Raw genomic sequence first — 24760 nt, 5'->3', positions numbered from 1 at the left:
AAAAAAAAAATGACAAAATGGTAGAACATGCAGAATTTGGTGACTGGTTGAATGCAGGGCTTGAGGAAAAGCGGGGAGCGCCGGAAGATTTTGAGGATGGGGTTACTAGTATCTCTAAACAGAAATACAAAGCAATGGAGGAAAGAGAAAACCTTTGAGGTGCCCATGGAATATCTTCACATGGCTGCTCTATCTCAGCTAGAAGTGTAGCATACGGGAAAGGGCCAGACTGTGGACATAGATTTGAAATAAATCAGCATTCAGATGTCAGCTGAAGCTCTGGACATGGATGAGATTGTTTTGTGATTTAAAAAAAAAAAGACCCCAAAAAAGGAATGCTGGGACCTTTGAGCTAACATTTGGGTGAATGGAAAATATAAAAACAGAAAAGAGATGGGAAAATAGAGCAAGGAGATAGAAAGTGGAGAGTGGAGTCATGGAAATTAAGGTAGGAGAAAAGTTTATGAAGCAGGTGGTCAGTAGGGTCTAATGCAGCAGAAGGTGAAAAATAAGCACAAAACATGTTTATGTAATCTCACAATCTGGAGGCCAGAAATCATTTTGGCTTGATTTTAGAGGGGTGGTTAAAGATGAAAATTGGAGTTGATTATAGAACAACAGCAACAGCAAAAGAGACACTGTGGCTCCTTCTGCTTGAAGGTCCTACTGAACCTGAGGGTAGCCGCAAGTCGAGGCCAGGCCTTTCTGGGTGCACCATATGGCTTGTGGCTGGATTACAGAGTAGGGGATTCTCCACAAAGGTCAAAGGCTCTTTTTCAATCTGTTTCATGGTAGCAAAAAAACAAGGGCTAAGCCATGTCAGATCCAGCCCCTGGCACAATGGCTGTGCCATACACGGAGAGAAAAATGACCTCAACTCGTGTAAAGTCTGAGTAAATCTTCCAACAGAATGTTTAATCTCTGAATGGGCAAAACATTATATAGCATAAAATCTAAGAGGGGATTAGGAAAAAAAACATATAAAATATGAAGGGATTCAAGAGAAATCTATTCACTGTATTTTTCAGAAAAATAACAGGCCAGATAAAATAGTTATTCAAGGATGAATAAACAAGCAAATAAAACCTCATTATGAGGCATGTGAAAATTTTTGCAACTTTAAGAAATGAAAATATAGCACTCAAGAGGCAGAGGAAGAGCATACTTTGAAAAAGATTTACTACAGGAAATGGGAAAAATGTTAAACAGCATATGCTTTGTGATCTAAATAACACTGAAGGACCCCATGAAGAAAGAGATGAATAATGAGACAAGAAAACATACTGAAGTGAGAAGAAAACTGGTTGAGAAACTGGAATATAGAGGAAGATAAAATGAGGGCAATGTTACAAAACTAAATATGAAATATGAAAATTAAAAGTACTTTAGAATTAAGTACTTAATTAGCAAAACTTATAATCACATAATAGAAAGGACAAATTTGAGGCATATTCATCCAGAACTAAAGGAATATGTAAAAGAGGTGAAAACACTGAGAAAGGAAATGCTACAATTCGTGGGCAAAGAGTAGAAATGAAGTAGACATGAAGACAACCACTATCCCTAAAGAAGACACCTGAACAAATCAAAAACTAGCAGTGGTTCTAGAGTATATAGAAAATAACAACATTCCCAAACTTAAGAAGCAAGTCAATGTTCAGATCAAATGGGTTTGATGTGAATTAGGTAAAATTAATATAAAGAGACCAATTTCTATAGAAGTCTAAAATTTTAATTCCAAAAATATATACTGGAAGGGGAAAAAGAAAACAAAAACAAACAAAAACAACAAACAAGTTAGCAACAAATGAAGACAAATCAAGACCAGGAATTAATATAACAATCTCTACAGAGGCCTAATTTGAGGCAAAAAATAAGATCTAAGAACACTGTATCTGGACATGTTGTTACTCACATTTGAAATCAACAAAAAAGCATTCTGTGAAACAAGGTGTTAGAAAGAAAATCAATCAGGTTCTCTTCATGAAAAAAAATTTAAAGTTTCTTCAGACAACAGTGAAATGAGTCCAGCAACAAAAAAAAAAAAAAAAAAAAAAAAAAAACAAACCCTGATGGACAAGGAAGGTGTGCTATGAAAGGACCAGCAGTAAGCACTGAATTATTTTAATATGAGATAAAGTCTAAATTGCTGTAAATATACGGTAGTTCAACCGAGTTTGCAAACCTGATCAATGATTCTTGAATGAGAAGATATAGAATGTACATCATAATCTTGAAGAGATAAGAAGTTGGTTCTATATTCCCAGCATTGGAAGAGAGGTAGTAGGAAGGAATAGCATGAGATGATAATGTCTTCATGGTACATTGGAGGAAAGTGGTAGACAATGATTCCCCTTGATGTGGACAGACAAATAGTTCTGTTTTTTTTTTTTAAAGTAAGATTTAGCAGACTTCAAAGTACGATGCCTTTACATTAGAAGAGAGAAAGGGGAAAAGAAAACATATATGGTAATTAAGGATAAATATCAAAGGATATAGCCAAGAAACTGAAACACAATAATACATGAATATACACAAATGTATTTGAGTAAGCACAAACATGTAATTTATAATAAATGTAATGATTTTATTATATTAAATGGCAAAGATTAGGTCCCAATCAACAATAGTTCTCTACCAAAGATACCTAAGAAAGAGTAACTCCTTGAAGAGGTCCTTTACATCCCTTGTAAGTTGGATTCCTAGGTATTTTATTCTCTTTGAAGCAATTGTGAATGGAAGTTCATTCCTGATTTGGCTCTCTGCTTGTCTGTTACTGGTGTATAAGAATGCTTGTGATTTTTGCACATTAATTTTGTATCCTGAGACTTTGCTGAAGTTGCTTATCAGCTTAAGAAGATTTTTTGAAAATCTAGGTAGTACCATTCAGGACATAGGCATGGGCAAGGACTTCATGTCTAAAACACCAAAAGCAACGGCAGCAAAAGCCAAAATTGACAAATGGGATCTCATTAAACTAAAGAGCTTCTGCACAGCAAAAGAAACTACCATCAGAGTGAACAGGCAACCTACAGAATGGGAGAAAATTTTTGCAATCTACTCATCTGACAAAGGGCTCATTTCCAGAATCTACAAAGAACTCAAACAAATATACAAGAAAAAAACAAACAACCCCATCCAAAAGTGGGGAAAGGATATGAACAGACATTTCTCAAAAGAAGACATTCATACAGCCAACAGACACATGAAAAAATGCTCATCATCACTCGCCATCAGAGAAATGCAAATCAAAACCACAATGAGATACCATCTCACACCAGTTAGAATGGCAATCATTAAAAAATCAGGAAACAATAGGTGTTGGAGAGGATGTGGAGAAATAGGAACACTTTTACACTGTTGGTGGGATTGTAAACTAGTTCAACCATTATGGAAAACAGTATGGCGATTCCTCAAGGACCTAGAACTAGATGTACCATATGACCCAGCCATCCCACTACTGGGTATATACCCAAAGGATTATAAATTATGCTACTACAAAGACACATGCACACGTATGTTTATTGCGGCACTATTCACAATAGCAAAGACTTGGAATCAACCCAAATGTCCATCAGTGACAGACTGGATTAAGAAAATGTGGCACATATACACCATGGAATACTATGCAGCCATAAAAAAGGATGAGTTTGCGTCCTTTGTAGAGACATGGATGCAGCTGGAAACCATCATTCTTAGCAAATTATCACAAGAAGAGAAAACCAAACACCGCATGTTCTCACTCATAGGTGGGAACTGAACAATGAGCTCACTTGGACTCGGGAAGGGGAACATCACACACTGGGGCCTATCATGGGGAGGGGGGAGGGGGGAGGGATTGCATTGGGTAGTTATACCTGATATAAATGATGAATTGATGGGTGCTGACGAGTTGATGGGTGCAGCACACCAACATGGCACATGTATACATATGTAACCTGCACGTTATGCACATGTACCCTAGAACTTAAAGTATAATAAAAAAAAAAAAAAAAAAAGAAAAATTCCCTCTTACCCAAGCTCAAAAAAAAAAAAAAAAAAAAAAAAAAAGAAAGAGTAACTCAGAAAAGTAAAAAATGTTAAGATTGCATTCAAATATGTTAGAGCTACCCTTCCCAACAGAAGTTAGAATTACAATCATATAAGATGAAATAGATTTTCAAGAAAAAATAATTAAATGTCTCATAGATTTTTTTTTCTTTGTTGGTAGGAAGATCCCAAATGAAAATGTATCAGAATTCAACTTATGTGCCAAACAGCAGAGTATATAATAAGCGTAAAGCAAAAACTGTTAGAACTGGAAAAAGAAGTAGACTGAAATGAATGCATAAGAAAATGTATTGAATTCATGGAAATTCAATAACTTCAAATAGATGATAGTTCTCTTTTTAAATATTTATGAAACACCAAAAATTTTATATACATTGAATCACAAAGAAAACCACAGAATTTTATAAAAAGCAGATCTATACAGAGCAAATTTTTTGATCAAAATGCAACAAAATAGTTGAATAACAATTTTTTTAAGAGATAGGGTCTCAAGTTATGTAACTGTGGGTCAAAAAGGAGATTACACATATAATTACAAAATACTTAAAAATTACAATAATAAAAACACTGTTGAATCAAACCTGGTGTTTAGTAAAAGCTATAAGCTAGGGAAAATTTATAAAACATACTTTTATTATTTTTAAATAATAAAAGACACAAATGAATTAAACCATTAACTTAAGAAGCTAAGAGCAAAAGAAGACATGCCTAAGGAAAAAAGGAGAAGAAATTATTACAAATGAAAGCAAAAATTTAGTGGACAAAAATGAATAGAATAAATAAATCTTGAATTGGTTCTTTAAAAAAAGCAAACAATAAATAGAACAAAATGAATAAAACGTAGAAACCTCTATTTATTCTAATCAAGGAAATAATGAGAAGAGACAAAAATTGCAGATATGAAAGGAGAGGTCATCTCAGATATGAAAACATTTGAAAATCTTTATATAATGAATCATTCTCATGTATATCAAATATGATTATTAACTGATGAAGGAGCAGAAAACATTCTCAAGAAGAAATTGAAAAACAAATGTAAAAGTTAACCTGTGCAGGGCATTTAAAGAAAAAAGTATTTCAATTTTAAACAACAAACAATTTTCTGATTTTATCAACTTTTTCTGGGCATTAAAATATGTGGAGAAAAAGTTCTAATTAAATTACTGACAAAACCCTAGCATCAAAAATTGATAAAAACAGGCTGGGTGAGGTGGCTTACATCTGTAATTTCCAGCACTTTGGGAGGCCTTGGCCGTTGGATCACCTGAGGTCAGGAGTTCCAGACCAGCCTGGCCAGCATGGTGAACCCTGTCTCTACTAAAAATACAAAAATTAGCCAGGCATGATGGTGGGCACCTGTAGTCCCAGCTACTTGAGAGGCTGAGGCACGACAATCACTTGATCTGAGGGTTGGAGGTTTCAGTGAGCCAGGATCACACCACTGCACTCCAGTCTGGGTGACAGAGCGAGACTCTGTCTCAAAAAATAAATAAATAAATAAATAAAAGCAAAGCAAAACTGACAAAACTAATACAAAAGGGGAAGAGATAAGAGACTTTCAGAAATATGAACATCAAAATCTGAAATGTAATATTAAATTTATCTCGCTGCTTATGAAAGAATGCAAAGAAACTCCTGGAAGAAGATTTTGTTTCAAAAATGAAGAGAGAATTAATATTATTAATTCATTATTGTAATTTTCACATGAATATGTCATGGGAGAGAAATGGACTGAACATCCAAAAGTATATCGAAAATTAAGTTGAAAAAAATGCAACATCTATTTCTAGTGGAACACCTGATAACTAGTACAAGGATAGGAATGAAGTCTTCTTTCTCAAGTTGATCCAGCATATTTATCTCAATACATGATATCTAAAAATAAGACTCTAGAAATATTCACTTCAAAAGATAAAATAAGAAAATACAGGAAAGTTCCTTGTGATGAATGTTATTCAACATTGTTCTGTAATTTATTAGCCAGAAAATAAGACCAGGCAAAAGAAAAAAAAAGTTTAGTTTTGAAGAGGACGAGGACAAATGTTATTTTTTACTGACATTGTGATTATCTATACAGAAATCTCAAAAACAGGAAGAAAGCAATTAAAAAACTAATAGCCTTAATGAGAGATTTTATCTAGGCAACAAATCATCAGCCAAGTGTACAAAAATCAATCGGTTCTATATATACAAGCAATAATTAACTAGAAGATTTAATTTAAACATTCCACTCATAAGAAAATAAATAAACTATCTAAGACTATATTTAATAAGAAATGTTTAAGATCTAAAGGAAGAAAATTACAAAATGTCACGGATTTGAAAGAAGATCTGAATCAATAGGGAGAAACACTATACTTTGATCTATTTGTTTGCTGAGAAATTGTAAGGCTGTCAGTTTTCAATGGGGCTTTGAACACCATAATCTCATCCCACTAATGAACATACATGCAAAAATCTGAAGCTAAACAATATCAAATCAAGTCCAGCAGCATATGAAAAAAGTCTCACATCTAGAGCAAAAAGAGTTTATCCTAAGAAAAGATTAATCAGCCTTAGAGCATAGAACTTGTTCATCTTATTCTCATTTTTATTCCTTGCATTTATCATAGTTCTTGGCATATAATAGGTGCTCAATAAATATGTGTTGACTGAACAAATATGATGTAATCTTTTAATTTATTTTGCTACATTAACAGATTAAAGGAGAAAATCTACAACATATCTTAATTGAGCCAAAAAAGTATTTCATAAAATTCAATATCCCTTTTTTATCACTCTAAGAAAGCTAGAAATAGAATGAACCTTTTTATCTCATTAATTTTTTTTTATTAGAAAACAACAGCAAGTATTATGCTTAGTAATGAAACATTAGATTCAGGAGCAGGGAAAACGTGCTTAATATCACCTCAATTTATTAAAACTTTGCTGGAAGTCTCAATCAATACAACAATAAAGAAAAATAAGAACTGTAAATTTGGGGGAACTAAGAGACAACATAGTAATTATTCACAGATGATACCATCTTATACTCAGAAAACAGAAGAGGCAGAAGTGAGAACAAATAACGCTAATCACTGAATGTTTGTGTCCTTCCCTCCCAAATTCGTATGTTAAAATCTTAATCCCCAATTGGGTGGTATATAAAGATGGAGGCCTTAGGGAAGTGAGTAGGTCATCAGAGTAGAGACCTCATGATGATACTGGTACCCTCACTAGAGACAAGGGAGAGAGAGCTTCCTTTCTCTTTCTGTCATGTGAGGAAACAGCAAGAAGGTGACTGTTTATAAGCCAGAAAGTGGGCCCTCACCAGGACCAGACCATGCTGGCATCTTAATCTCAGACTTCCAGCCTCCAGAACTGTAAGATATAAATGTTTATTGTTTAAGCCAGCCAGTATTTTGTTACAGCAGTCCAAGCAGACTAAGACAGAAAAATCAAGAGACCAATTCCAAGAGTCATGTCCTAGAAATAACTAAACAAAATTAAATAATTGTCTCATTCACAATTTTAACAAAATAATTAAATTCTTAGGGATGAAACAAGAGAAGCAAGACTTAGATGAAAAAAAAAAGTTATAAAACTTAGGGAAATCCTGAATAAATGAAGAGAAGACCATGTTCCTAGATTTTAAGGATATTACTTCCTTATAAATTATCAATAACTCAATTAAATATTAATTTACAATTCTAGAGAAACTCAACAATGCATCTGCAGACTTTGGAAGAGAAAATAAAAGCCAAGATATTTCTGGAAAAGAACAATGAGGGAGAACTTATCCCGCCAAACAAGAAAACAAATTATAATCTATAGTTACTAGCAGAATGTTATATTGGCCAGAAAATAAGAATCAATGAGAGGACCAAAAAGAAAAGGAAATCTAGATGTCTAACACATGTGCTGTACTAAAAGAAAATTCCGTATGCATTTAAAAAGCTGTGAAGTGTTTCCTGAAATTTAAAAATATAATGATAATATTTTTTAAATCTTTACATAAAGTTACATAAGGAATCATCCCCAAACTGTAGTCGGAGCTTCCTCACAACATGACAGTTTCATGCTTCTCACAATACAGTTTAGGGCCCCAAAAATGAATGTCCAAAATGAATGGGATAGAAGTTGAATGACCTTCTACTAATGTTTTAACCTCTAAAGCTAACAGAGTCACTTCCACCATACTCTGTTGGTCAACCAATCACTAAGGTTTGTCTGGATTCAAGGGGAATACAAATAGACCTCACCTCTCATTAGGAATGCCAAAGAATTTGAAAATATGTTTTTAAATAACCATACACTCTCATTCAAGAGTGGTACACCTCACAGCTTTCAGTGTGAGATATATCCTGGCTTGAATACCATTTTGGTCACTTACTGTTTAGATTTGTGAATATTTAATAAATTAGCACATGTAAGATACTTGGCATTATCAAATTAAATGTTTCTTATACATAACTTCGTTGCTGTAGCTAAAAATAAAGGGATTGTAATTTGTTTGTTTGAATAATCATTAACCTTTTCTATGACCATAATGAATACACCTTGTGCTGCTGTGCTACAGACTAAGAAATTTCAATAAATAAACAGTAGGTAAATTCCTATGATGTGTGAGTTTAGCATGACAATGAAACTCCTGGGTTTCCTTTACCCTCATAGAAAGTAGGAAAAAAGTGCATGTAACACCCAGGGAACTCTCCACAGTGTATATTCCCAAATACGTAATGTCTAGTTTCCTACTTTTAGGATAGTATGGTTTTAAGCAGAGAAAAAAAAAGAAAATGAAAAAAATCTCTGCCTGAGTTGAATACATACCTCCTCCTTCTCTTTCTAATCTCTGGCATTGTCACATATGTCTAGAAAATTCGACATTTATATAGAAACCCTTCCCAGGGTTCACTATACAACCCTCTTTGCTCATGCTTAGATGGTGAGCAAGGGCTCATGAAATGCATATCACATCATTATATTATGTTTAAACATTTTTATTTCTCCAAAGAATTTAAAATATACAAACATGTGACTCTGTGAGGAAATGATCCAAAAAAGATTATAAATACAGCTATAAATGTCAAAGTTCCTAAAACATTTCACTGGCTCTATATTCAGAAGAAAGTGTTTACACATAGAGCGCATGCCAGCATGTTTTATTATTGTTATTGTGGGCATTAAATGTTACAAATGCAATCTGTTTGACATACACATAAACGATGGTCTGCGCAAACCTTCAAGGATCACCTCAAATGCTGTGAAGCTGATTAGGAAGAACAATTCAGTAAGGCATGGGCAACGAGCTCTCCATTGCAAACAAGACATTGTCATCCCTAGGAAACAATTAGAAATTCAGTTTCAGTTTTTAGCTTAATAAATGTTTAATTTCTAAATTTTGCTCATTTCCCTTTCTGATTTTCTAGCAAGGATTACAGTAAGTGGTTAGTCATGACTTGCTTTCTTGTATGACCCACTAACGGTCATAAAGATTTCTTTTATTTTCTTAAAAAATAATAGAAAAGAAAGAAGGAAGGAGGATGAAAGAGAGGAGGGAAAGGAAAGAGGAAGAAAGGAACAAGGAAGGGAGGAAGAAAAGGAGGGAGGAGAAGAAGGAAGGAGAGTGTTTTCTCTTACAGACTTGTGGTATCTAGTGTCTACACACTGGTTTCTCCTATCCTTCAGTGGGTTAGCAGTACATTATTCTTGTCAGGCCCTCACTCTTTTCTAAAGGAAACTTCATTCTCAGCTCCACCTGCCTTCCCTGTTTTATATAAAGAGAATTCCTTCTCCTAACATAAACCCAAGACCAGTATCTCTAGAGCTACACTGTCCAGTGGAAACAGAATGGGAGCCACAAATGCAAGCCACATATACAACTTTATATTTTCTATCAACCATATTAAGAAGAGTAAAAAGCAACAGATGAAATTAATTTTAACAATATGTTATGTAACCTAATATATCCAAAATATTATCAATCTGTTGCATGAAGTCAGGGACCCCGAACGGAGGGACTGGCTGGAGCCATGGCAGAGGAACATAAATTGTGAGGATTTCATGGACATTTATCCGTTCCCAGATAATACTCTTATAATTTCTTATGCCTGTCTTTACTTTAATATCTTAATCCTGTTATCTTCGTTAGCTGAGAATGTACATCACCTTAGGACCACTATTGTACAAATTGATTGTAAAACGTATGTGTTTGAACAATATGAAATCAGTGCACCTTGAAAAAGAACAGAATAACAATGATTTTAGGGAACAAGGGAAGACAACCATAAAGTCTGACTGCCTGTGGCATCGGGCAGAATAGAGCCATATTTTTTTCTTGCAGAGAGCCTATAAATGGACGTGCAAGTATGGAATATATCACTGAATTCTTTTCCTAGCAAGGAATATTAATAATTAAGACCCTGAGACAGGAATGTATTCCTTGGGGGAGGTCTATAAATGGCTGCTCTGGGAGTGTCTGTCTTATATGGTTGAGATATGCCCTGGTCTCCTGCAGTACCCTCAGGCTTATTAGGGTGGGGAAGAAACCCCACCCTGGTGAATTTGAGGTCAGACCGGTTCTCTGCTCTCAAACCCTGTTTTCTGCTGTTTAAGATCTTTATCAAGACAATACATGCACAGCTGACCATAGACCCTTATCAGGAGTTTTTGATTTCACCCTTTGCCTTGTGATCTTTATTGGCCTCAGAAGCATGTGATCTTTGTTCTCCCCTTTGCCCTTTGAAGCATGTGATCTTTGTGAGCTACTCCCTGTTAGTACACTCCCCCCCTTTTAAAGTCCTTAATAAAAACCTGCTGGTTTTGTGGTTCAGGTGGGCCTCATGGTCACCAATATGTGATGTCATCCCCAGAGGCCCAGCTGTAAAATTCCTCTCTTTGTACTCTTTCTCTTTATTTTTCAGCCAGCTGACACTTAGGGAAAACAGAACGTATGTTGAAATATTGGGGACGGGTTCCCCCAATATCAATCTATCAGTAATGTAATGTTTTTAACATTTTTTTCATACTAACTGCTCAAAGTTCACTATGTGTTTTACACTTGCAGAAAATCTCAAAACTAGCCACATTCCATTCGATTCTATCATCCTTATTGCTCTGTATGCATCCTTAACATGAATCTCTCTTAACTTGAACCAGCTTGAGTTGGGCTCTGCTTCTTAAAACCAAACAAAGCTAACATAGTAGCAAGTGAAAGGTTTGGTCACTGTGTCTTATTTACTTATTTTCTATCTTTCAGGCATTATTCAGTATGGCACTAGGCAATTTTTATTCAGCTATTGCCATTGGGGAAGTTTGGAATTATTTGTGCTTTATGGGACGATAGGGTTTAAGGTTAGTTTTCCTATGATGTACCCCTTTCTATTTGACATTACATTTTGTTTGCAAAAATACTGGTACAATGCAGTTTTTTTAATCAGGCAATTCAGAGAGTTCCTCTTAACAATGCCCTCTGAGACTGTTATGAAAGTTGTTAACATTAAACTGCCCTAGCGAGGTGCTGTCTTTGATACTGTATACTTTCATTAATTTAAATCCAAGTAAAGATCAAATTTTCCAATTCATCTAAGCCATTTATTGGCCTTGGCTTTCTTGGTGATTAACTTTGATGACAATAGCATTTCACACAATGTACAAACATAAAACTCTGCTTCTTACAGGACAGTGGGGTTATCTTTTGGTAAATATTTTACTTGGGAACAGTTAGGAGAAATCATGAATCTACAAGTTAATGATCCAAGCCTCAGTTTACCTATTAAGTGAAAGAATTTCTTGCCTGTAATGTGTGTTGAAAAAAACAGATCTTTATGTTTATGACTGGCATATATATGCAGTGTGACACAAGTATTATGTTTGTTTAAAAAATTATTCTAATGACACTGGTAGTATTTTAAGAGTAATACAATTGCTGGGCAAAAAATGAATATTTATTTGTCATTTTTAGAATTTGCTCTAATTGTAATTATTTCTTCATCTCTGACCTTGTATGTTGAACAGAGTGAGGACCAGAATCTCAAGTACAAAATTTAAGGAGTGTCCAAAATCTCAGTAATCAAGATAAATATTTTAATGCAATATTTTTAAAAATAAAAGTTAATGCAAAAAATTAATGATGAAAAAAAGTTGGAATTTTAAATAAAGACAGGGTCAGAGATTGCAATGGATGGAGAGCACTGCCCCTGGATCATTAATAAGATTTAGATTATTAAACCACATCACTGCAGTTTGCATATAATTTCAGAAGCCTCCACCATACACAGAATTCAATTGATTTTGAGATTTAAGTAATCACTGGATTCTAATATATTTTATGTATCATTGTTTTCTCAATGTTCACACTTTGGGGTTCTCCCCAAATATTATATTAGGAAATTCAAATGTGTTTCACTTTTCAGATCAAAATTAAAGAAGTATTCAGTTGATGCTGCATGATTCTGAATAACTGTGAAACCTACTTTTAGGCAGAATATAAATAACATGCTTGAGAATAGAAATCTATGAATAGTTCTTTGAGTGAAAGAACGGTGTAGCCAATTTCACTCCATTGAGGTAACACTAAACAAGATGAGCTTGTTTTACTTCATACAAAGGAATGACCAAATTAGGCACGAGAAAATGTGACAAGATTTCCAATCGTGTTTTTCTTTTCTTTTCTTTTCTTTTTTTTTTCCAGCTTGGATTTGTACTCTTTGGTACTGCTAGAAATAGAATTCTCAAAAGAGCCATGCTCTCTTTCACAAGCCTTGGAAAAATCAGTTTGGTCTACACTTGACTTTATTAGTGGTCTCCTGATTCCTTGGGACTTTTGTCATTGTTTTAGATCATTGTTCAGGCCAAATGGGAAGAAGGAAGTGGTAAGGATTGTAGTATGAATGACTAAAGTCTAGGCCAGCACATCTCAAACTTTCTAATTTCTGGAGATCTTATTAAAATACATATTCTGGAATGAGGCCTGAAATTCTACACTTCTAACAAAACCCCAGACAATGCCCAAGGTGATGTTTCATGGACCATGTTTTGGATAGTGCTACTTGTGAGTTTTTTTCTTGTTGCTTTGAGATTAAATGTTTAAAGAATTACCCTTTTTGGGAAAATAAATTACCTTCTATATAATATAAGGTCCTTGAGGTAGAAATTTTGTCTGTCTGTTCTTATATCCCTAGTTCATTGAACACTGCAGGGCATTTGAAGGCACTTAAATGTTATTGATTGTTGTTGAATAAATGAATAAATGAAATTTGGGGCCAATTTTAGAACAGGGGTTCTTAAGTCTTTTTAGTGCCATGGATCCTATCCTTTTTGGCAATCTGGTGAAGTCTGTGGACCCTTTCTCAGGAAAATATTTTTAAGTGAATAGAATAGAATGTATAGGGATTACAAAGGAAACCAATTATATGAAATCATAGTTATCAAAATATATAAAAGTCAAATGTGTGATGTAATAATGTATGTGCTTTTAAAAAATAAAATCTTGCAGTGGATCTAATAATTACTATAATTTTGAAGAAATGAAGAGTATAAAGAATGTTTTCAGATATCTACAACAACTGTAATTTGATAGAAAAAAAAATCTGTGATTTCTATTAGTGACAGACAGGTACTGCTAATAGTACCATAGGTTGTTGACTCTATTCATAATGGAAGGATATGCTAAATTTCAGTTGGAAGTGATGAAAACAATGTTGTAATTGTTTTTACATTCAAGTTCACAGACATCCTGAATTCTATCCATGCCCTCTTGGGTCTGTGAACCCCAGCGTAAGAACCTGATTTTAGATGATCCATGAGTTTTGTTTACCAAGCTTTTCCAAAGTTGGTTGAAAATCATTTCATAAAAACAAAAACAATAGAGTAATACTTATGATTATTTTTGTTATCTAACGAAGTATCTAATACTTGTCAAATTATTCCATTTTCTTTAACACAGTACTTTAACTTGCAAAAATCTGAAACAACTTTTTCCAGTGATTATTTCCCTTTCTTCCATTCATATCTATGACAGTGACAAATATATAATGTATACCTTTATTAACTGAATAAACAACCCACAAGTGCAACTTTGTAAAGTGCATTCCCATGAAACAGATCCATAAACCTGGTAAGCATACCAGGACCCCGTCAGGGATATTTGAACTAAATCTTAATTTATTATTTACGAACACTTCACGTGGCCCTCTAAATGAATTATGTGCTGCCTCATTGACAAGAAATGTAACAGACTACACATTTGAGAGACGGAAGAGGGCTTGTGGGATTGTTTGACTGAACAATTTCACAGGTGTTAACAATAGAGGTGGGCTGAAGCGTTTCAACTGAGAGAAGGTAACTCTGAGACTGAAGTTATCCAAACACCTGTTGGCAAGTTGTATTCTTTCCTTTAGTTTGTTTCCTTTATAATAATTTTTTAGAACCACTTTATTGGTCTTCTCCTTCAGAAGTCAGAAAGTTGAGGGGAGGGGAGAAAAGAAGGAGTAGGAGAACCAACAAATATTCAAATTTGTCACCGTGCCAAAGACAGCCTAACCTCTAGAGCAGAGGTCTCATACCTGGAGACGTGGGGTAGACACAGGAGCAAATGAGTTTTGTTTGGCTCATACACCAGTAATTAAAAATTGGATTTGAATTGGTGTGCAAGTAAATGTTTAATAACCAACTCTCTGGGAATGGAGTGGAAGCCCTGATTTGCAAAGTTTGACAATTCCTGTGGCGTAAATGGTCAATTTTGAGTTACCAAGATGAGGACACCGAAAAGACCTTTGGGAAGACACGTATATAATCGGCCCTCTGAAGTCCACTCCATCACAGCACTGTGTTTCAGGGAGGCCTGCATTCTCTTGGGTTCCCACCTTTTCATGGTGTCTTCCACCCTGCCCACTTTCCTCTCTTAAATCACCTCTTTGGTCCCAGTGGGCTGCTGGAATTCGTGACTTCTGCCTAGAGCTTTTCTGGGTGCCTGACGTTGGTCACAAAGCTAGATTGAGGAATGTGCTGGCTATTTTGAGATGTGATCAGAGACTTGCATTCATTGTGAAGAAAGCAGAGGGATTTGGCAGAGGAAAGCAAAGATTAAACCTGGGATACAGCAGCTATAGGAAATGTGGCTTGGGTGTCACTTGATTGGCTGCTACTTGTTTTTGTGTTCCCATCTGTCAAAAACAACTGGAAGTCACAACTAAATTAAAGGTGGAAAATGCTTTGAAAAGTAATGGGGCTACACACAAAAAATATTACTACTATTTCTTCCCCTCAGCTTCCCCACTCCACTAAAAGAGACATTCTGCAAGGACTGGATACTATTTCTGTCTTTTCACACTTCTCTTGCTAATGTTCAGTGGGCTTCTGAGATCTGATATAAACGTACGGGCGATGTGGAAACTGATTGAGAGATGGATTTATATTAAAAATTGTATACATATATTTACCACCAGTTTTAATGATGCAATTTTGGTGAAGACCAGTTCCTTAAAACGAAATAGACTTGAGAACATATTACTTAAAAATCATATCATGTGCCTTTTTGCTTCACATTTAAACCAGAAAACAAAACCTATATTCACTGTTAGTATAACGCTTAGAAAAGAAGTAAGCGATTTTGGCCATGGCTCCCAAATCAGTAGATTACGGTTGTAAGCCCCAATGAGTTCTAAACCATTTGCCAAAGAGCAAGCACCCACCAACTTCCCTCCCCCTGCCGAACATACACTTCCCTCCTGTCGAACATACACTTCCCTCCTGTCTGATTTATAGAGACCCTTTGTTAGGGATGTAGTAATGAAGCCAGCTGCTGTGTCTTTCTACAGCCCACTGCACTCCTCCCTCGCCTCATCCCCCAGAACAGTTACTGTCAACACCCCGGGGACATTAGCAGAGAGCTCCTAACAGGAAGTCTGGGGATGCTTTTTGATTCTGTGACCATCTTTCACTTCCTCCTTGAGTCCACATTCTCACTTTGGTAGCCACCTCCTGCCCTGCCTACTACCAGAGTGACAGGAGAGGAGTAAAGAAACCAGTAGCAAGATTTGAGTACTTACAGCACTTTAATGGTACTTCAGGAAAACAAGAGATAAAGCAGAAACCAGGTTTAATAATCACAATAAGAATTCTAGAAGCCATCTCCCACCACTTTGTGAATAACACATTATCTCACTTAATTCCTCCCTCAGATGGTCTGAAGTCAGCCTGAAGGTGGAACCAAGACAGACTATTATGAACACTTAGGCAGCAAAAGCGTCACTGTGAAGAGAAGTTCTAGTATATTGTTTCCAGGCTTGGTACTACCCTTCATACTTGGGATGTCCAGCCTGGCTGACTTCTACTTATCTTCTAAGACTCATCATAGACATCATATCTTTCAGGAAACTTCTGCATTAGCCTCTCTACTGACACTCCCTCAGGTGCACTCCCCTGTTCCTAGACATTTCTCACACTGCAGTTACCACAATCTATTGCCTGTCTAGCCAGTTGGACTGTTTATTCTTTGAGAGTAGAGAATGCAACTTATTCATCTCTATAGTCTCCAATCCTTTTTTTTTTTTTTTTTTTGCATTATGGATAGTAAGTCCTCCAAAAAAGTTTTATGACTGAATGAATGAATGGATTCTGAAAGGATACTGTAATAAATGAAAAGAAACTGAATGAAGTTTGTAGAAGAAAGAGGTTTTGAGTAGGATTTTAAAGACTGCAGTGTTTAGAGTAAGAAGATATGTTGCCATGTGGAAATAAGGAAGTAAAAGGGTTACATGTAGAAAGTTGTATTTCATTTTGTTTAGCTAAGTTCTGACTTTCAGAAAATCAAGAAGTAAGGGGAACCAAATAACAGAAATCAATTGATGGACAGGTAGTTTGAAGCCACTGTGCAAAGGAATTTACTCATGACAGGACCTGCTAACACCACATCAAGTCTGAATGTGCCATGCATCTTGAAAGCTCAAATGTGTGCTAGACTGTTTTGCAAGCTCACAGATTCCAGGAGAGTTATGGACACACTAGAAAGTAATGAAGAAAACCTTTGACTCTAGGTTTCATTTCAGGCTACCTTATTCAGCTATACTTCTGATAGCAAAAATGAACCTGCTCTGGAAGTCTACTATATTTCTCCTTTATCTCTTGGAAAATAAAATTCAGTTTCACCTAAGTATTTTTACAGTTTCATTAGATTATCAATAGCATCAGAAAATGTTCCTGTTTTCACTTTTTGTTAATTTTTATGTTTTTTGAAAATTATCTATAGCTTCATCATCAGCTGGTGGGCAGAACAGTGTGAAACCTCAAAAAATCCCTTATGTCCTACAGTTGTCTTTGTTCTTTCATGAAACACTTTTGAGAGAGGTAACTCCATTTTCTCCTGTGTAGACACACGCACCCTTCTATGTCATTAGTGATGCATCTTTAGTATCTTCTACAACCGCCTGCAATGTTGTTTTTTAAATCTTCACTTTTCACAGATCTTGCCAACACATTGATAAAGAAGACCCCAGAAACCATCTCTGGCAACAGAAGTAGCTAACCAAAAACCTGCATTGCTTCTTCGACACTCCTCCAAACCCTACTCTATTCATTAAAAATGTTTGCCCCTTTCCATCTAATGTATTATCTTAAGGAATTGGCTATTTTTCTCCCAGGAGGAAAAAAAAAACCTCACTCTTCAAGATGTTACTTTGTTTACTCCATTTAATTATTTAAGAGGATTCTTTAAGCCCTTACCACTCAACGTTTACAGCTCCACACAGAAACAAAGCTAATTCAGATGGCTGAGGATCTTTATGCAAATTGAGGTTTTTCAGAGCTGAAAAGGGCACATGCCAGCTTCAGGGCAGGAGCGGGCTGGATAGCTCATGTGGAGGGGGATTTTGGTCACAAACATGGAGCCATTTGATGAACATGTAAACAAATATTAATAATACAGCATTTATTTATTGCTTCTGCAGATTATTTCTAATACAGATTTGCTGACTTGTACATGTATAATACATAAACACATCCATAAAAGTTTAATGCCTTCAGAGTAGTACATTCACCCACAACACTGCCTGATGACACAGTTTCACTCTTCTTAACACTGCTTCCTGAAGAAGTCAACATGATGTCAAGGTGACAGAATTAAGAATGACACCAGAGGAATGGTCAGAAAATTAACTTTTCAAACTTTTGTGTTAGATGTTTGGATAGACATTCAGTAAAATGTGTGATAATCCCGAATGTGTCTTTAGTTTATTTTGAAAACTGAATCCTGAATTATCAGTTGAGCAGCAGAACCTGTCTATACTCCAAAAGCAAATTACATTGAATTTAAAAAGCCATTATGAAGAGTGCCTTATGATAAAGGATAGATTTTTTTTGGCTAAAAGCATTTTGCATCATTTGACAAAGTATAGTCAATCTTAAAGAAAGGCTTCAACTCACACATTCTTTTGAAAATTAATACTTACAAAAACAGGAAGTTGAATAGATGAAGAATGATGACTTTTTGCGGGATCTGAGCCTTGAAGTTTTGGGCCCACACTATTCCTTCCTACCTCCTTGTCAGAGAAGTTGAGGCAAGATGTCTCTTTTATTTGGCTCTCAGATTTCTGAGTATAATAAGCTCTGAATTCCTTATAGAAAAGATAGAACACACCAGAAAAGCATTCCTAATCTTTCCAAATCAAATGAAAGTCACCATTTGATGACTATAAACTAGCCCCACTCATGGTTTGTTTGGATTTTCATTTTTTTAAAGGCTTTAGAATACATTCAGCTTTTTCTGCTTCTGTGTGTCAGTTGCAGAAATGGAAGTTGGAATTAGCCAACTCCATCAGTCATCTACCCCCAAACAGTCTCTGAAATTTCTGTTCCTCTCTGGATAGTGGATGTTCAGTCATTTTGCAGCACTCATCTCGGCTCTAATAACAACTCTATTATGGCCCTGTGGCCTTTTTCATAACATTTATTTTCAGGTTTGCCATGTGTTGGGCATCCATAACAGCCGGGCTGACTGTCACTTTGTGGCTCCAAAGGCGTCGGCAGTGAGAGAGATCTGGACTCTTGCAAAGTATGATGGAATTGGCTGGATTTCATGTGACAAGCTCCGATGATGGCCCTTTGTCCAGAGCAGGCATGACAGAAACGGAAATGCTTGATACAGGTCCTGTTTCCTAAGAACATGTAAAGGACAATTTATGGTAATTTGGAAGATTAAAGTGCAACTTTTTCTTGAACTTAAAGCTCTATCAATTAGGTAGGCAGTTTGCTTTACTGGGAATTTTCATGGGACCAATATTTGTAAAGAAAGGTATTGCTCAAGTGAAGCAGGATCTAGCTTATGACTGAAACATTTGGGTAACACTTTAGCAGCGTATCTTCTTTTGAATCAATTATAATCACATTCTGCTGGAATCTAGGTCTAATACTACTTTATAGAAATTTTAGAATCACCTGCTTACGGATAGGTATATGCATTAACTGGATCTATCAGGGATTAACAAATTAATAGATATTGCCTCTTCTCTTTTTACTTAATGACTATTTGTTTAATAACTGCACTTTTATTATATCAGATTGGGATTTTATCACATTAAAAGGATATGTGAAAACCCCTAAAAAAATTTTCTTTGGGAAAAAAGTAATAATAATCTATCCTGTTTCCTAAACTACCTGTTTCAGTATTTGGATAGCTAATAAGGAGAGCAACCACCTTTAAGTAAACATTCTATCAGATTGAGACTATTGAGAGCAATCTATAAACAATATACCCACTGGCTGATCACTGGTGCATAACTGATGCCCAGGATGCAAAATGGATTACCATGATTTAGGGCAATTTTTCAGGATAGACAACTGTCTACATGACACCTTCACTTAACTATCCAATAGTTCTTTCAAATGGATCATGTTCACAACAGAATTCTTAAGTTCTCAGTTACTCCAAAACTTACTAAATCTTAGGCTTTGCATCTCTTTGATAGCATCATTTATGTTGAGATGCTTGGGCTACAACTTGGGTATCATTCTTGATTCTCTCTCTTTTTTTTTTTTTTACCATATTCCCTGTTAAAGAGATAGGAAAGCATAAGGTGACATCAGTTCTACCTTCAAAATATATACCAAATCTGAACACTTCTCAATACCTCCATTCCTTTCACCCTCATCCAAGTCATCATTATCTCACAGCTGGCTTGCAAGGTCTCCTAACTGATCTCTCTGCTCTTCCATTTCTCATTGTTAGTCAGTTCTCTACACAGAACTGGAGTGCCAATTATTTCATAATGTGTATCAGATTATATTGCTTCCCTGATCAAAACTCTCCAGTGCTTTCTTGTCACATTTATATTTACTGTACCCTACAAGATTTTTCCCTGCCCATTTCCCTAAACTCATCGCCTTTCACTCCTCTCCCCATTTACTCTGCTCTACCCAGTCTCACTTCTTGTTCTTTAGACATGCTGAGATTAGTTCCACCTCAGTGCCTTTGCACTTACCATTCCTTTAGGCTGAAATATCTTCTCTCTCTTTCTTCGCCTGGTTCATTCCATCACTTGATTCAGGCTTCTGTTGAAACGTCATTTCCCCATCGAGCCTTCCCTCAGCAACCTTTCCAAGCTGTCTACCCCTGATTTCCACATTGTCTCTCCATTTCACCTGTTTCATTTTTCTCATAGTACTTATAACAGTCAGGGTGTTCCAGAGACAGAAAACCAGTAGAGTAATCTATGTATGAATATATAAATTGATTTTAGGAAATCGGCTTATGCAATGGAGGGATTTGACAAGTTTGCAATTTGTAAGGCAGGCTGGTAGGCTGTAAACGCAGGGGATTTCTGTGTTACGGTCTTAAGACAGAGTTCCTTTTTCTTCTGGCGACAGCTCAGTTTTTGTTCTTAACATCTTCAACTAATTGAATGCAGCCCACCCACATAATCAAATGTAAATCCTTTATTTATAAACAACCAATTGAAGATATTAATCATATTTATGAAATTTCTTCATATCAATATCTAGACTACTATTTGACAAAAAAACTGGGCATCATTACTTAGCCAAATTGTCGCATAAAATGTAACCATCACAGCACTTATCACCTTGTGCCATTAGAGAGGCATTGATTTATTTGTTTGTAATAAGTCTCCTTCACTAGAATGCAAAGGCCACAACAGCAAGAAGACTGGTTCAACACCATATTCCAGTGCCTATAATAGTACCTGGCACACAGTAAACACTAGATAAATGAATAAATCTTGTCTTACCTGAAGTAACCTCTTTAGAACAAAGAGTCACAGATAGTATTTTGATAGTGCGGCCATTCAGCAAAGATATATCAACTACCAAGAAGTGATAGACAATAGCCCTTCAGATGTGCTAATATATACTTGTTAAAATTCTCAGGCAGAGCAGGAGACATGATAATTGTCAATTCTGAGACAGGAAACGCTGACCACTGATAAGAAAGAGCTAGCCAATTTCAGCCAACCAATGTATAATTCCAATAGCAATTATTTAATTTGCACGTAGGAGAAGAAAACTCATGTTGGAAGTTATTTTTGTGTTTTGCAAAGTAATAAACAAATTGTATAGCAAATAATTCAGAATAAAAATATAGCAATCAAGATATCTACTCACCTACTTAAGTTATAACTTTATTTTAACTTTGAGTTTTGAGGACTAATTTTATAGTTTTGTTAGAGTAGCTTTGGAACAGAAGAGAGCCCTCAGAAATAATGCCACACGTCTACAGCCATCTGATCTTTGACAAATCTGACAAAAACAAGAAATGGGGAAAGGATTCCCTATTTAATAAATGGTACTGGGAAAATTGGCTAACCATAAGTAGAAAGCTGAAACTGGATCCTTTCCTTACTCCTTATACGAAAATTAATTCAAGATGGATTAGAGACTTAAATGTTAGACCTAAAACCATAAAAACCCTAGAAGAAAACCTAGGTGATACCATTCAGGACATAGGCATGGGCAAGGACTTCATGTCTAAAACACCAAAAGCAACGGCAGCAAAAGCCAAAATTGACAAATGGGATCTCATTAAACTAAAGAGCTTCTGCACAGCAAAAGAAACTACCATCAGAGTGAACAGGCAACCTACAGAATGGGAGAAAATTTTTGCAATCTACTCATCTGACAAAGGGCTCATATCCAGAACCCATAAAGAACTCAATCAAATTTACGAGAAAAAAAACAAACAACCCCATCAAAAAGTGGGCAAAGGATATGAACAGACATTTCTCAAAAGAAGACATTCATACAGCCAACAGACACATGAAAAAAAATGCTCATCATCACGCACCATCACAGAAATGCAAATCAAAACCACAATGAGATACCATCTCACACCAGTTAGAATGGCAATCATTAAAAAAAATTAGGAAACAACAGGTGCTGGAGAGGATGTGGAGAAACAGGAACACTTTTACACTGTTAGTGGGACTGTAAACTAGTTCAACCATTGTAAAAAACAGTGTGGCGATTCCTCCAGGATCTAGAACTAGAAATACCATTTGACCCAGTCACCCCATTACTGGGGATATACCCAAAGGATTATAAGTCATGCTGCTATAAAGACACATGCACACATATGTTTATTGCAGCACTATTCACAATAACAAAGACTTGGAAGCAACTCAAATGTCCATCAGTGACAGACTGGATTAAGAAAATGTGGCACATATACACCATGGAATACTATGCAACCATAAAAAAGGATGAGTTCGTGTCCTTTGTAGGGACATGGATGCAGCTGGAAACCATCATTCTCAGCAAACTATAGCAGGAACAGAAAACCAAATACCACATGTTCTCACTCATAGGTGGGAATTGAACAATGAGGTCACTTGGACACAGGAAGGGAAACATCACACACTGGGTTCTATTGTGGGGAGGGAGTAGGGGGGAGGGATAGCATTAGGAGATATACCTAATGTAAATGACGAGTTAATGGGTGCAGCACACCAACATGGCACATGTATACATATGTAACAAGCCTGCATGTTGTGCACATGTACCCTAGAACTTAAAGTATAATTGAAAAAAAGAATTTATATATATATATATATATAGTATTACATATATCTTCATGAAATGATTTTTTTTTGAGTTACTTTAATAGGGTGGGAGGAGACAAAAGTGACAAACATCAAAAGACTCTGGAGTTTTAGGCCGAGCACCTGGTGGGATGTAGAACATAATGTAATATTGGAGACAGAGTCAGATGGGTTGGAAACAACATATTTTTCAAATTGTGATATGGGTTTGCCAAGACAAGATTGAGAAAGTTAGGCTTCCCAGCCCACAGAAAGACATATGTTTATTTGATCTTGATAGTTATTTAAATAGTTTGCAAAACCAGACCCTACAGCTTTTCTAGATTTTGGGATTTAAGAATGTGACTAACATTTTGGATTTGGAAAATATTATGGATATCTTTTCAACTTAGTCATATGAGATTTATGGAGTTCAATATCCTACCATATTTAACTTTGTATTCCCTAGTCCTAACTGTTTACAAAGATCTTTTTCGCATTTGTCATCCTACTTGAGCCTTATGACAATTCTTTAACGTAAGTGAGATAATAATATTAGCTCTATTTCACCAAAGTGGGAACTGAAGCTCTGGACAATTAACCCAATGGAGGTCACACAACTAGGAATTGATGGTATTAGGATGTAAACTCCAGTCTTAGAAACCTTTCACACCCCACTGTTCTGCCTCCTTTTTAGTGAGAGCCAAAATTATCAGGTCTAAACTTTTTGGCTGTTGAGGACTAAATGATAAATGAGTTGGTCATTCTATTAACTGGGCTGCTGGACATTTTCCCAATGATGTACTGAAGAGTTTTCTTGATACATAAAAAATTTCATTGCCTAAGCCTTGTAACATTTTACAGAATGCTTTATTCTAGCGTAATGTATGAATCAGTTCTTGTATCTTGTGTCACAGACTTCTTTGCATTAACTATTATCATGTGTAATGTGACTACCTTTCTATTTCTCATAGAATCACAAGGAAATATTTTTCCCCAAGAGTAGTAGTTTCTCCTATGATCGATTTATTTTTTCCTTTAAAGTCTATTTCATCAGGACTTTTTTTGTGTTTTGTTTTTGTTTGTTTTGGTCTATTCTTTCATTTGATTTTGTACAACCAGTCCTGGCATGCTTTTTTACACCAACTGCTTCAAGAAATACATTTTACTCCATATCCGTAACACTTTTGGAGTTGCTTTTCTCTTTTCTTGAGCTGTTTTGCTTTTTATAGAGAACCACACAGACACACACACACACTGCACACACGTGTGTGTATATATATATATATATATATATATATATGCTCTGTATAACAAGAAAAATAATTTATCGATAACTTTGTTATAAACTCTCATAAACTCTTAGTACTATCAATAATGAAGTACTATTAATAACACTAATAAATTTTTCTTGTTATAGAGAGTACTATGTATGTAGTGTCCAATTTATTTGTAACTATATAGTTATCAGTTACAGTTGTCCAATTAATATCAATTTGGACACAATATTTGATATGCATTTTATTTGATACAAATTAAAACAATTTTCAATTTGGCAAAAACTGAAACAATAATCTGATGCACTTGTTGGAAGAAAGCAGAAAATATCCTATACTGCTGGTAGACAATGTATTAGTACAATCTTTTTGGAAACAGTTTGGTAATAATATATCAAATTTTTTTTTAAATTGCATACCCTTTAACTT

The sequence above is a fragment of the Piliocolobus tephrosceles genome, chromosome 2 (genome assembly GCF_002776525.5).
Source record: "Piliocolobus tephrosceles isolate RC106 chromosome 2, ASM277652v3, whole genome shotgun sequence".
NCBI classification, from domain to species: domain Eukaryota; kingdom Metazoa; phylum Chordata; class Mammalia; order Primates; family Cercopithecidae; genus Piliocolobus; species Piliocolobus tephrosceles.
The sequence above is the reverse complement of the archived record's forward strand: the minus strand, read 5'-3'. Positions refer to the sequence as shown.